At 37.7% G+C, this 18,182-nt stretch overlaps 2 pseudogenes; one reads left to right on the top strand and one right to left on the bottom strand.

Moving 5' to 3' along the window:
- The first annotated feature begins 5,156 nt into the window (after positions 1-5,156).
- Positions 5,157-5,821, top strand: LOC112821937 (profilin-1 pseudogene; annotated as a pseudogene).
- An 8,738-nt stretch (positions 5,822-14,559) lies between these two features.
- Positions 14,560-16,425, bottom strand: LOC112822512 (actin-related protein 3 pseudogene; annotated as a pseudogene).
- Positions 16,426-18,182: the final 1,757 nt, after the last annotated feature.

The following is an 18,182-nucleotide window of genomic DNA, read 5'->3' as shown; positions in this document are numbered from 1 at the left end:
AAAAGCATTTGAATAAATTCAGGATCTATTCATGATTTTTAAAAAAGTTACAGCAAACTAGAAACAAAAGGCAGTATCTTTATAGAATAGCTTTTCTAAAAACCTTCAATTATCTTAATGATTAAATTTTGTAAGTGTTCTTATGATTGAATAAGAGATAAGAATACTTTTTATGGATATATCTATTCAAAATTATATTAAGGCTATTGAAAACCAGATTGATATTCAATAATTAACTATACATTGATTTGCCAGCAACAAATTAACTGAAATTAAAAAAAATAATAGCAGTAAAGAACATCAAATAAAATGTAAAACTCTTCCAATAAAATCTCCCTATATCATGAGGAGATAGTTAATAAGATACAAAAACAAGGGAGGGGAAAAGATGGTGGAGGAGTAGGGGACCCTAATCCAACCAGTCCCTGGAATTGAGCTGGTATCTACAAGACCACTCTGAACACCCACAAAATCAGCCTGAGATGTAAGAAGATAGATCTGGATCTCTACAAACAGAGTATCGCAGGCAGTTGGTTTTGAGGTATGAAGCAGGGAGCCATGATTCCATGGGCAGATATCAGAAGATAAATGGGAGGGGGAGGGAGCCTTTGGGATCCTACACCCCTGGTGAGTGATAGCCTCCCATGCTGGGGACTGGGCATAGACTTGCAGACTGGTAGCAATGGGGAAACGACTTAAGGGCAGCCCCCTGGACTGAAATCCTGAGTGGTGGGGCTGCACCTGCTAACTGGGGGTGGCTGGCGGTTGTAAAAGGCGTAAGATTTATACGATCTGAAGAGAAACCAGAGTATGGCTGGCGGTTGTAGAAGCACAACGGGCACAGATGTGCCCCGACATGGAGACGAGGACTGGGAGCACTGCTGAGGGGTGCACAACCCAGAACGCTGCAGTTTATAGCAGCACAGACAGAAACAGAGACAGTGTGGCCTGGAGAACTCACTGAAGAACAGACTGTGATCTCCCTGTTCTGAGGCAGAGGTTTGGAAATGGTCACTTCTGCTCTGACTCTTGGAAGAGATGTAGAAAGCTGCCAGGGAAAGCCACCAGAGAACAAAAGCCCCAAAAAACTGGTTTTCACTGAGCCCATCCTCTGCCACAGGGGGCAGGGCAACTCTGCCCAAACAGGCTTGCCTGAGTAACAGGGAGGCTGACCCCTCCCCCAGAAGACAGGCTGGGAGAACAAAAGTCCAGCAACCCTAAGGTCCCTAAAAAACAGGTGTATCTTGCTTGGGTTGTGGTCAATAATTTGGATTCTGTATATTTCCTCAACCACCCCTCAACAGAATGACTAGAAGGAGGAACCCCCAAAATAGGAAAGACTCAAACTGTGACTACTTCTGACACAGATTTATAAATGGATACAGATATAACCAAGATGTCAGAGATGGAATTCAGGGTAGCAATTGGGAAGACAATAGCTATAATGGAGAAATCGATTAATGGCAACATACAGTCTCTAAGGACAGAAATGAAAGCTGAATTGGCAGAACTTAAAAATGCTATCAAAGGGATCCAATCTAATCTAGATAATCTAACAGTGAGGGTAAGCGAGGCAGAAGAACGAATTAGTGATCTAGAAGAGCAATTAATAGACAAGGAAAAAGAGGAGGCCAGGAAAAAAAACAACTCAAAATCCATGAAAATAGAATCAGAGAAATAAGTGATGCCATGAAATGTCCCAATGTCAGAATTATTGGGATCCCTGAGGGGGTGGAGAGAGAGAGAGGACTAGAAGATATATTTGAGCAAATCGTAGCTGAGAACTTCCCTAATCTGTGGAATGAAACAAACATTTGTGTCCTAGAGGCAGAGAGGACACCTCCCAAGATCAAGGAAAACAGGCCAACGCCCCAGCATATAATAGTAAAACTCGCAAATCTTAGAACCAAGGAAACCATCTTAAGGGCAGTTAGGGGGAAGAGATTCCTTATGTACAGAAAGAGGAACATCAGAATAATATCAGATCTATCCACAGAGACCTGGCAAGCCAGAAAGGACTGGTAAGATATGTTCAGGGTACTAATGAGAAGAACACACAGTCAAGAATACTTTATCCAGCAAGACTCTCATTTAGAATGGATGGAGAGATGCAGAGCTTACAAGACTGGCAGAAACTGAAAGAATATATGACCACTAAGCCAGCCCTGCAAGAAATATTAAGTATGTGTGGGGGGTTCTATAAAAGATGAAAGACCCAAGGGTGATATAGAACAGAAATTTACAGAGACAATCTATAAAAACAAGGTCTTCACAGGGAACATGATGACAATAAAATCGTAACTTTCAATAATCACTCTCAACGTGAACTGAATGCTCCCATAAAATGGCACAGGGTAGCAGCCTGGATAAAAAGACAGGATCCATCCATATGCTGTCTACAAGAGACTCATTTTGAACCTAAAGATACATCCAGACTGAAAGTGAAGAGATGGAGATCCATCTTCCATGCCAACAGACCTCAAAAGAAAGCTGGAGTAGCAAATTTCATATCAGATAAATTAGATTTTAAGGTAAAGATTGTAGTTAGAGACACAGAAGGACACTATATCCTTCTTTTTAAAAAAATATTTTATTTATTCATTAGAGAGAGAGAGAGCACATAAACAGGGGGAGAGGCAGAGGGAGATGGAGAAGCAGACTCCCTGCTGAGCTGGGAGCCCAACGTGGGGCTCGATCCCAGGACCTGGAGATCATGACCTGAGTTGAAGGCAGACGCTTAACCATCTGAGCCACCCAGGTGCCCCAGGACACTATATCATTCTTAAAGGGTCTATCCAACAAGAAGATCTAACAGTTGTAAATATCTATGCCCCCAACTTGGGAGCAGCCAACTACATAAGCCAAACTGTTAACCAAAATAAAGAGTCATTTTGATAATAATACGTTAATTGTAGGAGACCTCAACACTCAACTCTCAGCAATAGACAGATCATCTAAGCAGACAATCAACAAAGAAACAAGAGCTTTGAATGACACACTGGACCAGATGGACCTCATAGATATATACAGAACATTCCACCTGAAGACAACAGAATATGCATTCTTCTCGAGCGCACATGGAACTTTCTCCAGAATAGACCACATACTGGGTCATGAATCAGGTCTCAACCGATATCAAAAGACTGAGATTATTCCCTGCATGTTCTCAGACCATAATGCTTTAAAATTGGAACTCAATTATAAGAAAAAATGTGGAAGAAATTCAAACACTTAGAAGCTAAAGATCACTCTGCTCAAGAATGTTTGGGTCAACAAGGAAATCAAAGAAGAACTTAAACAATTCATGGAAAACAATGAGAACAAAAACACATTGGTCCAAAACCTGTGGGATACTGCAAAGGTGGTCCTAAGGGGGAAATACATAGCTATCCAAGCCTCACTCAAAAAAATAGAAAAATCCTGAATTCACCAACTAACTCTACACCTTAAAGAACTAGAGAAAAAGCAACAAACGATGCCTAAGTCACACATTAGAAGAGAAATAATTAAGATTAGAACAGAGATCAATGAATTAGAAATCAGAAACACAGTAGATCAGATCAATGAAACTAGAAGCTGGTTCTTTGAAAGAATTAATAAGATTGATCAACCACTGGCCAGACTTATCCAAAAGAAAAGAGAAAGGACCCAAATTAATAAAATTATGAATGAAAGGGGAGAGATCACGACTAACACCAAGGAAATAGAAACAATTATTAGAAATTATTATCAATAACCATATGCCAATAAACTGAGCAATCTGGATGAAATGGATGCCTTCATGGAAACCTGTAAACTGCCAAACTGAAACAGGAAGAAATTGACAACATGAATAGGCCAATAACCAGTAACGAGATTGAAGCAGTGATCAAAAACCTTCCAGAAAACAAGAGTCCAGGGCCTGATGGATTCCTTGGGGAATTCTACCAAACATTCAAAGAAGAAACAATACCTATCCTCCTGAATCTGTTTCAAAAAATAGAAACAGAAGGAAAGCTTTCAGACTCACTCCATGAGGCCAGCATTACCTTAATTCCCAAACCAGGCAAAGACCCCATCAAAAAGGAGAATTTCAGACCAATATCCCTGATGAATATGGATTCCAAAATTCTCAACAAAATCCTAGTTAATAGGATCCAACAATAAATTAAAAGGATCATCCACCAAACCAAGTGGGATTTATCCCTGGGAGGTAAGGGTGGTTCAACATTCACAAATAAATCATGTGATAGAACACATTAATAAGAGGAGAGAGAAGAACTATATGGTCCTCTCAATTGATGCAGAAAAAGCTTTTGACAATATACAGCATCCTTTCCTGATTAAAACTTTTCAGAGTATAGGGATAGAGAGAACACTCCTCAATCTCATAATCCATCTATAAAAAACCCACAGCGAATATCATCCTCAATGGGGAAAAGCTGAGAGCCTTTCCCTTAAGATCGGGAACATGACAAGGATTCCCACTCTCGCCACTATTGTTCAACATAGTACTAGAAGTCCTAGCAACAGCAATCAGACAACAAAAAGAAATAAAAGGTATTCAAATTGGCAAAGAAGAAGTCAAACTCTCTCTTCGCAGTTGACTAACTTTAGGTGAAAGATACTTTAGGTGGAAAACCCAAAAGACTCCACCCCCAAATTACTAGAAGTCATATAGCAATTCAGTAATGTGGCAGGATACAAAATCAATGCACAGAAATCAGTTGCTTTCTTCTACACTAATGATGTAACTGTAGAAAGAGAAATTAGAGAATTGATTCCATTTACAATAACACCAAAAACCATAAGATACCTTGGAATAAACCTAACCAAGGAGGTAAAGGATCTATACTCTAGGAACTACAGACCACTCAGGAAAGAAATTGAAGACACAAAGAGATGGAAAAACATTCCATGCTCAGGGATTAGAAGAATAAACATTGTTAAAATGTCTATGCTACCCAGAGCAATCTATACCTTCAATGCCATCCCGATCAAAATTCCAATGACATTTTTCAAAGTACTGGAACAAACAATCCTAAAATTTGTATGGAATCAGAAAAGACCCTGAATTGCCGAGGAAATGTTGAAAAAGAAAAACAGGCACAGCTAGCGGAGCCGCGGTCCGAATGGCAGTGCATGTCCCGAGCTCCGCCTACCCCTCCCCCCAGCCCGTGGCCTCAGCAGCAGCGCCGAGAGCAGCCCCAGAAGCAGCACCATGGCGGGGTGGAACGCCGACATCAACAACCTCATGGCGGAGGAACCTGTCAGGACGCAGCCATCGTGGGCTATAAGGACTCGCTCTCCGTCTGGGCCGCCATCCCCGGGAAAACCTTTGTCAACATCACGCCAGCTGAGGTTGGTGTCCTGGTTGGCAAAGACCGGTCAAGTTTTTTCGTGAACAGGCTGACACTGGGGGCCAGAAATATTCTGTTATCCGGGACTCACTGCTGCAGGATGGGGAATTTACCATGGATCTTCCTACCAAGAGCACTGGGGGAGCCCCCACTTTCAACATCACTGTCACCATGACTGCCAAGACACGCATCCTGCTGATGGGCAAAGAAGGTGTCCATGGTGGTATGATCAACAAGAAATGCTATGAAATGGCCTCCCACCTGTGGCATCCCAGTACTGACCTGGTCCGTCCCTTCGCATCACTCCCCAGGCTTTTGCACCCCTCTCCTTCCCAGACACACACATACACCATTTTTATTTTTTGGGCCATTACCCCACACCCCTTATTGCTGCCAAAACCACATGGGCTGGGGACTGGGGCTGGATGGACAGACACCTCCCCCTACCCAAACCCCTCCTGTGTGTAGTTGGAAAACTTTTTTTTTTTTTCTGAATAAAAAAGATTCTACTAACAAAAAAAAAAAAAAGAAAGAAAAACAAAGCTGGGGGCATCACGTTGCCTGATTTCAGGGTATATTACAAAGCTGTGATCACCAAGACAGCATGGTACTGGCACAAAAACAGACACATAGACCAATGGAACAGAATAGAGAGCCCAGATATGGACCCTCAACTCTATGGTCAAATAATCTTTGACATAGTAGGGAAAAATATGCAATGGAAAAAAGATAGTCTCTTCAATAAATGGTGCTGGGAAAATTGGACACCTATATACAGAAGAATGAAACTCGACCATTCTCTTACACCATACACAAAGATAAACTCAAAATGGATGAAAGTCTTCAATGTGAGACAGGAATCCATCAAAATCCTAGAGAGCAACATAAGCAGTAGCCTCTTTGACATCGGACACAGCAACTTCTTTCAAGATACATCTCCAAAGGCTAGTGAAACAAAAGCAAAAATGAACTTTTGGGACTTCATCAAGATAAAAAACTTCTGCACAGCAAAGGAAACAGTCAACAAAACAAAGAGGCAACCCACGGAATGGGAGAAGATATTTGCAAATGACACTACCTATAAAGGGCTGATATCTAAGATCTATAAAGAACTTCTCAAACTCAACACCCCCAAAAAAATAATCAAGTCAAAAAATGGGCAGAAGACATGAGCAGATACTCCTCCAAAGAAGACATACAAATGGCTAACAGACATGCGAAAAATGTTCATCATCATTAACCATCAGGGAAATTCAAATCAAAACCACATTGAGATACCACCTTACACCAGTTAGAATGGCAAAAATTGACAAGTCCAGAAACAACAAATGTTGGAGAGTTTGTGGAGAAAGGGGAACCCTCTTACACTGTTGGTGGGAATGCAAGTTGTTATAGCTACTTTGGAAAACAGTGTGAAAGTGCCTCAAAAAATTAAAAATAGAGCTACCCTATGACCCAGCAATTACACTACTGGGTATTTACCTCAAAGACACAGATGTAGTGAAAAGAAGAGCCACATGCACCCCAACGTTCATAGCAGCAATGTCCACAATAGCCAAACTGTGGAAAGAGCCGAGATGCCCTACAACAGATGAATGGATAAAGAAGACATGGTCCATATATACAATGGAATGTTAGCCATCAGAAAGGATGAATACCCAACTTTTACATCAACATGGATGGGACTGGAGGAGATTATGCTCAGTGAAATAAATCAAGCAGAGAAAGTCAATTATCATATGGTTTCACTTATTTGTGGGCCATAAGGAATAGCATGGAGGACATTAGGAGAAGGAAGGGAAAAATGAAGGGGGGGAATCGGAGGGACAGATGAACCATGAGAGACTATGGACTCTGAGAAACAAACTGAGGGTTCTAGAGGGGAGTGGGGTGGGAGGATGGGTTAGCCCGGAGATGGGTATTAAGGAGGGCACGTACTGCATGGAGCACTGGGTGTTAAATGAAAAGAATGAATCATGAATCACTACATCAAAAACTCATGATGTATTGTATGGTGACTAACATAATAAAATAAAATAAAATTTAAAAAATAAAAAAATAAAAAAACATAGAGGTATTAATAAGTTAACTTTTTGTGGTTTGTGGAATTCATCAACTTTTTAAAATTTGTAATTTGTTTCCATTTATTTTCTTATTCTAAATAAATATTTACTTTTGTAGCTAAAAAAAAAAGTTAAGATACAAAAACAAAAGGAAAAATCAGGTCCACGGTTGACAGAACAAAATCCTAAGGTTGTGAAGGTGTAACAAACAACATTTTTTATTCCAACAAAAATTATTGCATGATTTTTTTGTGGAAATTTACAAGTTAGCAAGAAAATTATAGAAATACCTAAGGTAAAAATAGTAATCACAATCTTGACAAAGGACAACAAAGCTAGAGTACTAGTACTACCAGTTATCATTATATATTATAAAGGTATATTAATTATAAAATGTGATATCGATACACAGACAGATAGATTGGTTAAATAGAAAGTTCAGATGATGCCACTACAATGCCATGAAGAAAGGATTATTTATGGAATCTAGGTGGGTTATATCTATGAAAAAATCAGAACTTGATCTCTATTTCTCACCATATATAAAGATTAGTTCTAAACAGTCTGAGATGTAAATACCCACAGCAAAACAATAAAAATAAACAAAAAGTAAGGCAAAGAAGAATATATTCTCCTTATGAGTGTATGTAAAGATTTCTTAAATTAAAAAAAAATGCATTAGACATATAGGAAAAATTGAAATTGTATTACATAAACATTAAGAATGTCTTTTCATTAAATAATACCACATTAAGAAAGTAAAAATACAAACACACAGTTGTGTATTAAAATTAAAGGATATCTATACATTTGGAATGATAAAATACTGTCATTGGATAAGTCTATTACTGAGATTCAATTCTCCATATTTTATCTATAGATTTACTGCAATTTCAATAATAATCACAGTAGGGTTTGGGTTTTGTTTTTTTTGGTGTGGTTTTTTTTTTTGAGGAAACTTAATAGGTTTATTTAAAAGGTTAAAGATGGTCTTTAAAAACAATATAAGACAAATGATGATAAACAAGTAATGGTATCCCATCCCACCAGATATGTTCACTTTTCAGTATTACTTATTAAGAGAGCATAATATTGGCACAGGAAGACAACAAAATGGAATAGAAACTGGAGGGTAGAAACAGACCCAAGTTGATATACTCAATTTCTGGCACAAAATGGGTGAACATCAATCAATGGTACTTGGACTATAGATTAACCTTATGGAAAAATACTGTTAGGGATATCAGAAAGATTTCTTTTAAAAAACACCAAAAGGTCAAATCCTCAAGGAAAATGTAGCTAAAGCTGGAAATATTATTAATTTCTATGTATCAAAAGATACAAGTTAAGAACGAAAAGTAGGTAAAAATAAAAGCAATGATCTGAGATAAAATATTTGCTAATAAAATATTAATGTTCAGAATATATTGAAAATGCTTACATATCAATAAAAATGGGCAAGCAAATATTGTATAGAATATCAGCTTCATGGGGCAGGGATTTTTTCCATATTATCACAATTTTTTTCCCAATTCCTGAAACAGTGTCTTACATAGAATTTGTTCAATAAATATTTTGTTCAACAAAATAATCAATAAATACCAACCTAAATATTAATCAGGAAAATCACACTAAAACTAAAATTAAACACTGCTTTTATACAAAGTAGACTACCAATAAATAAAAAATGACTGACAGTAACAAGTATTAGGAAAGTAGGGGAGAAACAGAAATCATATACACAGGTAGGAAAATAAATACATAAATAAATGCATTCCAAATATTTATTATTATTTAGTACATTTGAACACATGCATATCTTAAGGTCTGGAAATTCCAGTTTAGAAGTATATATATCCACATAGAGCTATATTTTTTTATTTTAAGATTTTATTTATTTATGAGAGAGAGAAAGCATGCACAGGAGCAGGGAGGAGCAGAGGGGGAAGGAGAGAGAGAAAGAATATGTAGCAGATTCCATGCTGATTGTAGAGCCTGATGCAGGCCTCAATCCATGAGATCATGACCTTAGCAGAAACCAAAAGCTGGAGGCTTAACTGACTGAGCCACCCAGGTGCCCCTATAGCTATACGTTTATAGCTATTATTTAAAATTTTCATTGCTAATATTCTATTGTATGAATATATCTTCAATTAATTTTTCTATGGATATATTGATGGATATTTAGGCTGTTTCTAGTGTTTTTGGTATTACAAGGATTATTTTTGAAAATTAATAATGCCCCTTGTAAACTAAATTTTGGTAAGGATTAAATGAGTTAATACACATATGGAGCATGTTATTAAGAATGAATGGGGTTGCCAACATAATGAACTTCCTAGAACACAAAGAAAAGAATCTCCTTATGTCTTGTCCTGGGTATGGGGGTTGGGAGAGAAATGAAAAACTCAATGATCCCCTTTGCTTGCATGATATAAAGGAACTCCTTAGGATGCTATTATATTACTTTCTTAATACAGTGCCATACTATTTTTTAAATAACATTTCCTACTCTATACCACTCAAAATGTGTAACTTTTGAACACCATAATACTATTTCCTTTTTCCTAAAGTATGAATTTTCATACTTCTATGTTTGCTGACACTATTGTCATTTTTCACATATTCTTTCTGAACTTTTGAGATCTAAAAAATCATTTCCCTACAACACTAAGGGCATGATCTATGAAAGAAGGTATTGATAGGCTGAACTTCATTAAAATTAAAAAAATTTCTGCTCTGTAAGAGATACTGTCAAGAGAATGAAAATACAAGCCACAGACTGGAAGAAATTATTTGTAATAGACATATCTGATAATGGACGGTCACCCAAAATATACAAAGAACTCTTAACTTCACAATAAAAAAAAAGTAACCTGATTAAGAAATAGGCAATAACTTGAACAGATACTTCATCAAAGAAGTATACACATGGCAAATAAACCTGTGAAAAGATGCTGCATATCATGTTATTAGGGACATTCCCAAACTTTGGAAGCAACTAAGATGCCCTTTAGACAGTGAATAGATAAACTATAGTATATGCGGACAACGGGATATTATTAAGCACCAAGAGAAATGAGCTATCAAATCATTAAAAGACACAGAGAAAACTTAAATGCATATTGCAGAAGCCAATCTGAAAAGAGTACATTTTGTATTATTCCAACCACGTGACATTCTGGAAAAGGCAAACCTATGGAGACCATAGAACATTAGTGGTTGCCAGGGGTTAGAAGGAAGATAGGGATACATTGGTAAAACACAGATTTTTAGGGCAGTGAAAATTATGTTTGGTATTATCCCATGGGATACATTCTATTATACATTTGTCAAAAGCCATAGAACATATAATACCAAGACAACCAACCACAAAAGGACTATGAGGAAGGTAGACTGGCTAGGTCCCATAATACTAAAAGAGGGATAGCTGTGAGTTACCTGGATTTCATTTTTATAACCCATACATATCTAATTTGGTGTCAGGAAGCCCTCCAACTCTGAACAGGAAAACAAGCAAACAAAGAAAATGAACGGTAAAGACAACAAAATTTAAAAAGTCAAAAACAAGAAAAGCCTGATCTCTTTGACCAAGGGATTTGGAAAGGGGTTGGGCAGCAAAGACTTGGCATTAAGATCCATATCTAACAGCAGCTTACGCCCATTTTTCTGTGGCAGCATCACCAGCAAGGCCGTGGCAGGCCGAGACATCCCCTCCCCTACACCTTCCGACAGCTGCACCTTATCTACCCACAGCCAGACCTTCAGTGCAGCTTCTGAGGGCCACTAGAATCTATAGGTTATACCTAAACAGGGCACCAGCCTACCAAAATAAGATTGATTGATTGACTGATTTTTATTATTATTTTTTAATGATGCTCTCTTATTTTTTTTTCTTTAAGATTTTATTTATTTATTTGTCAGGGAGAGATAGAGAGAGAGAAAGAGAGCACACAAGGAGGGGGAGCAGCAGGCAGAGGGAGAAGCAGTTTCCCTGCTGAGCAAGGAGCCTGATGTGGGACTCGATCCCAGGGCCCTGGGATCATGACCTGAGCTGAAGGCAGACACTTAATGGACTGAGCCACCCAGGCATCCCGAAATAAGATTTAAATAAGATCAAAAATAGTATACACATAAATGGAACTCAAGGGCATTATGCTAAGTGAAATAAGTCAGAGTAAGACATTTGTCTTATGTCTTACTTACGATGTCTCTTATACATGGAATCTAAAAAAATAAACAATCTCATAGATACAGAGGACAGATTGACAGGGCAAGAGGTAGGGGTGGGGCATAGGAGGAATAGGTGAACAGACTTTTTTTGTAAATATATTGAATAAATTTTTTTAAAGAGCATATAGTATAATATCATATTTGTGTAATAATCAAATTAATGAAAGTAAGGTATTTGTATATGACCTTCTATGTGTATGTGAGTAGGGAATGTATAAAGAAAAAGAACTTCATAGAAACACTAAATCATTAAAAATGACTATATTTGGGTTGGAACTGGGAGGAGGGGTAAATGAACTTTAGTACTTTACTCTCTATTATTCTCTATTTTTGACATTTTGACTATATATGAAGCTTGAGGGAGGCAAGCTTCACAGGCAAGGAAGAAAGAGGATACCTACTACCTCATCAGCTGACAAAGCTGAGTCAACCAATCCTTTACAACAAATGGGAGGATAGATACTTTTGGAACTCATACCATGTAACAGGCATTCTACTAAGTGGTAGATCTCATGTGGGGCTGGGGGAATTGGCACTATTCAATATTTATGATTAAATAAATTTGCCCTTACCTGATTCAAAGTGTATAGCATTGGGCATATTATTTCTTTTCTTACATTTTCAAATTTCCCATCTTAAACTGACACTGATGTTAATAATCTCATAGAGTTATTGAGGAGATTAATGAGTTAATACATTAATATTAGGCCTTTGCCTAGCATGTTATATGTGCTTGGTAATACCATCTACTACTATTCTCTCCATTTTACAGATAATGAAGTTGAGGTGAGTAGGTTAAAAACAATTACTCAAGGTCATACATTTACTAGACCATGAAACTAGGAACAGACAACTCCAACTTATGATATTTATCATTATATCTGATGGCCTCATCCTATATTCAATCATTTGGCAAAATAAGTTGCAAAGGATGATCTCTGCAAATGAAAGATAGGATATTGACTCGGGGAAGAGATGAATGGTAAATCTTCCATCGCACAAGGAGAGAACGTTATCAACAGTTATTTTTTGAAAGGAACAAAGGAATAATAAAAAAAAGTATGTGTTTAGGTATGTATCTATGTCTGAATTGACATATGGTAAGCATGATGATGTATATTTTAGTTGAAGAATAAATATAAACTAAGGGAGCTCTTAGTTTAATATCAGAAATTCTTTTATAGCAAGTACATTAAGTATTATAACTACTTAATAATTGAGTGGGGCACCTGGGTGGCTCAGTCGGTTAAGTGTCTGACTCTTGGTTTCAGCTCAGGTCATGATCTCATGGTGGTGAGATGGAGTTCCGAGTCAGGCTCTGTGTTTAGCAGGGAGTCTGCTTCATGATTCTCTCTCTCTCTCTCTACCTCTCCCCCCACTCTTTCTCTCTCTCTCTAAAATAAATACTTAAAAAATAATTGAATGAAATATTGACTCCTTAGAACAGCTGTACAAGTATTTTTAATAAACCTAGAATTGTAAATATATGTCAAGAAACTGGCAAGAGATGTTTATCAATGGAGCACAGTTTTCTGATGAAAGAGGATAATTTGCATGGTTGGGTGTGTGTCTTTTCTATTAGCTGTTGCTCTGGCTCTATGATTAATGAATGCCTCCTATTATTTTGCTTGCAGAAAGTATCTGCCACTTCAACAGGCTCAATTTTAATTTAATGCTATAATGAACATTTATTTTATTTTCTTAAATATAATTGCAACATTTAATCACTTTTTAAAACGTTTCTGTGTTAACTGTTCATTATTTCACGAAAGCAAATTTTTTTTTAAAGATTTTATTTATTTATTTGACAGAGAGAGACACAGCGAGAGAGGGAACACAAGCAGGGGGAGTGGGAGAGGGAGAAGCAGGCTTCCCGTGGAGCAGGGAGCCCGATGCGGGACTCGATCCCAGGACCCTGGGATCATGACCTGAGCTGAAGGCAGAGGCTTAACAACTGAGCCACCCAGGTGCCCCTCATGAGATAGCAAATTTAACTGGTTTTATAGATAAAACCAGTTGATGTGCTTACATATTCTAAATGTTCATATTATGTTTTTTGGTTGCTTTTGAAGTGTCCTTTCCCTGAGACAGCTGTTGCACTTCTCTAAGGAGAGTAAGCCTGTCCTGATCTTCATTTTAATTTTCTACAAAGTATTTTTCTTTGGTAGGAAGATAGTTTTTTTGAATGTTTGGTAATTTGCCTGTCCATTAATTTAAAACAATGCAGAACAGCAGGAAAGTATATTAAGGTCTGCACAGCAACGTGCATGTGCGTGTGTGTGTGTGTGTGTGTGTGTAGCCAGCTTCAATATGAAATGAAAAGGACTCCAAATAGAGCCTTTGCATATGGATGGAACATAACGTTTAATGCAAAGTTAGAATCATATTTAGGAGCATACAATGCTATGTCCAAGACATCAGAAGACACGTTCGTCATCCTTTACTATTTTTGTTTTCTGAAAGAACAATCTTGTTAATCATAACATATACTTTCCTTATTTTTATATCCCTTCTTAGCTATCATCCAGATTCCATGGTCTTCAAATCATGCTGCCAGTCGGTTAACTTTTGTTGTTGTTTAGAATACGAGTGATAAAAACCCAATCATGAATCAACATAAATATACATATATATATATATATATTTTTTTTTTTTTTACTGGTCCAACAGTCTTGTCTTTACTTTTTCTTTAAAGCAAGAAACAGGATTCGAGTAATCAGAAAGCACTGGCGGGCATCAGTTAATCCAAGATACTAGCTTCTTAGTTCCAAAAGCACTTGCAAAGAAAACCACTGTGGGGTACAAGGGGGTGGAAGCCATTTGTAATAACTGGAATCCCATGAGTGTGTGTGTACCCCAAGTTTCATGAGGCTTTTTTTTTAATTTATCCTTTACTTGGTCACTTGTTTTTCCTCAAATACTAGTTTTTCTTTGACTTTTTTCCTCAAAGTATAGAAAGTATGAAATATAAACAAGCTCTTGCATTGCACACTTAGAAGTGTACAACTCAAGCATTATAGAGCTATCTACATACTGATAAATCCCTTCAAATCTTGGATAATTCAATAATATACAAAATATCAGGGCACAGAAAGAACTAAAACCCACTTCTTTTTGTTACACATAAGATTCAAATATCCAGTCTAAAGAAAAACAATCATTTTGGCTCTCCTCTACATTCTCATGTTGATATACTTATTAAAATATTCCTGTATAATTATGTTTGGTCTTCTTACTTCAAGTCAGGTTTAAAACCCCAAAACCAGCCATCCAGACAAAACAGGTAATCAGAAAGATTATTTCTTCCCCACCTCCCTAACCCCAATAATTATGAAATCAATTTTACGACATGACTCCAAACACTGGATTGTGACGACAAATGCTAGGTCCAGTTTCTTCATAATCTTTTTTGGTGTGGCATACTTGGTAGAACTCAGGCAAGGAAGCCAGCATGGATTCTCCAAACCAAACTGCATATTGCTGCATGTGGTGTGTAATGACTTGTACATCAATAGGTTTTGGCTTCAATCTGCCACCACTCAATTCCTCACTTAATTTCAGCCTGGCATCTACAGTTCTTTTCAAATCTCTTTGCAAGCAACGTCCAAAGTCCCTGAACGTGGTTGAACCTCCAGAGAGGATAATATTCTTGTAGAGAGGACGTCTGACATCAATAGGGCAATTCTGAATTACTTCATCTACAACTTCTGAGATAGGTTGAGTAAAGTCTGGATTAGCAAACTCTGGATGAAAAAAGATTTCAGGTCCCAAGAATCTCTCATAACCAACATCAATAGAAAATTCTTTCTGTGAGATAGCATTGATTCCAGTATATTGCTTAATCCACTTTGATCCATCTGTGTCATACTTGTTAAATTCTTTTACTAAATCTGGGCAGACATAACTATAGCGCTCCTTTACTGCCTTAGCAGTTTCCAAGGATTGCTCTGGAGGGATTCCTACTTCTCGGTCTCTCAGCACCTGCTGAATAAAATATGTTATATCTCGTCCTGCAATTGGAATGTGCTTAATACAGCTGCCAATCACATACCCTTCAGCCACAGGAATGACATGGGTGATACCATCTCCACTGTCTATTACTGTACCGGTCAATGTCCATTCTCCTACTTGTCTTGAGGTCCAAGATGCAGCTAAGGCAAGAACAGCCTGCACAGCAATGTACAAGCCTGGAACACTGAAGGACTCAAACATTATTTCAGCAGTATATTCCCTGTTTTCTGGAGTATTCAGTGGCTGTTCAGTGAAAAGAAAATAATGGTCTTCTGGTTCTGCCCTTAAATATTTAAAGATCACTTGTTCCATAAACCTTTCCATCAAGTCCCAATCTTCAACTATACCATGGCGAATTGACCACTTTGTTGCATACGTAGGTTTTTCTATTGCTTCATCACCAATAAAGAAGTCTAGGTCATCAACACCTTTCATCACCCTCCTTTGAGCTTGATCACCCACTTTTGCAGACTCCTTAATAGCAATACAGGAAGGAATGATAAACTGTGGTTCTGTGTTTCCAGCATATCCTAGTTTTGTATACCCCGTGCCACAGTCCACCACACAGGCCGTTAGCCGTCCCGCCATCTTCCTCCTCGCCTGCTACTGCCGCTGCTGCCGTCTGCTCCGTGCTGATTGGGGCCAGGGATTAACGGCGGGAGATCGGAGCTATCTGACCATCCACAGCCTGGCCGCCCTCTCCGTCCGGGGGGGAGTCGGGAAGCCGAAGCAGTAGCGAGAAAGCAGCAGGCTCGGTCAGCAGCTACCACTTCCGCAACCCAGGCAGGCAGGCCAACATAAATATATTAATAGTTGATTATGCACCAATAATGAATGAATGAACCATTGGAAAAATTACACAGTGGGTCAAACTGATTCCATTTTAAATCTGTGATCATAAGTGTAGGACTCTTTCTATCTTATTTATTGTTTATCCATAGTGCTTACAATAAATAGTATCTGGTAAATAAAAGGCATTCTAAATTATCCGTTGAATCAATGAATAAATATCCAAAGTGTGAATAAATCTATCCTTTATTTGCATCCCTTTAACAATACCAGTAGAAGTTGCAATTCCTGAAAGTCCACTTCTCTTCTCATTCTTTCAGGTAGCTTGATCTAAATCAATAGTTAAATTACTCCTAAATGCCAATGGCAGACAGATTCTCCAATACATGCCTCTTAGTTCCAATCCCATAAATTCATTTATTGTATGGCATTTTTACTTGCATATATCAAAGGCACTTCCGACTTAAGTTGGAACTACAGCCCTCTTCCTGCTACCTTCAGCTTTTTTCAGTCTAGTTCTTCTCCAGCGTCTCCTGCTTCAATGAATGTACCCCTACCCAAGCCAGAAACCTCAGAGTTACTCTTGAAAAATTTCCTATCCATCCTCTTTCACTGTCATATCCATCACTAAATCCTGTCTCTTTTAAATATCTAAAATTTTCCAAATTCATATTCTTCATTCCATCTCCATTGCTGCCACACTGGTCTAAGTTACCTTTTATGAAAAATGTATTTAAGTTGAATTTACAGAGTGTGTGTGTGTGTGTGTGTGTGTGTGTGTGTGTGTATGTGTGTGTGGTCACTATATCAATCAAGATAAGGAAACTTTCTACCACTCTAAAAAGATCCCTCACGGCTCTTAGTGTTCAATTCCCAAGCCCCACCCCCTAGGCAACAACCAGTCCAATTTCTATCACTGTAGCTTAGTTTTGTTCATTCTAGAACCTCACATGAATGGAATCAGACAGTATGCTCTCTTTTTGGTTTAGCTCCTTATTTTTAGCAAAATGGTTTTGAAATTCCTCCATGTAGTGAATATCAATGAATGTTCTTATATTTCTTAGTAATAATCCATTATATAAATACAGGAAAATGTGTTAATCCACTCAAGTTTGTTGTGCTTTGGGATTATTTAAAATTGTAGCTTTTATAAATAAAGCTGCTATGAATATTTGTATATAGGTTGTTTCCTGGATATATGATTTAATTTCTCTTTGGTAAATACCTAGGACTGGAATTTTGCTATTTTATATGTTAAGCTCATGTTTGATTTCCCCAGAAACTGCCAAACTGTTATGTTTCAGCTCATGAAGGAATACCTGCCAAAGAAATCTTGTCCTGCTTTAACCAATTAAAAAAGTCAGAGGAAAAAGAAATGAAACAATGTCCAATGACATTGGACAATAGTCAGTACAAGACTGTGATTCCCGAGAGAGGAGAAACAAATGAGATGAGCTCTAAAATTATGCCATCTTATTGCTATGGAATAGTTAGTCTCCAAGACTCAGTGCAGAGAATGAACTCACACCCATTCACTCTGTTGCTGAGTTGAGGATGTAGAGATCAGATTTCAAGGAAATTGAGGGGACTAGAATTTGCAGGTCAGAGTAGCGCAGAGCAGAGTGGTGAATGGATAGAGAAAGGGCTCCTAAGAGATGCAAAATTTCCTTGAGTCTTTGGTTGCATTAAATTTGTACATGCATCACATGAAAGTCCACAAGGCTAAGGAAAGAACAAAGAAAAGTAA

This window comes from Callorhinus ursinus, unplaced genomic scaffold (genome assembly GCF_003265705.2).
Source record: "Callorhinus ursinus isolate GAN/ISIS: 27379988/994484 unplaced genomic scaffold, GSC_fseal_2.0 scaffold8, whole genome shotgun sequence".
Classification (NCBI taxonomy): Eukaryota; Metazoa; Chordata; class Mammalia; order Carnivora; family Otariidae; genus Callorhinus; species Callorhinus ursinus.
Note: the sequence above shows the minus strand (reverse complement) of the source record. Positions and strands in the feature narration are given on the sequence as shown.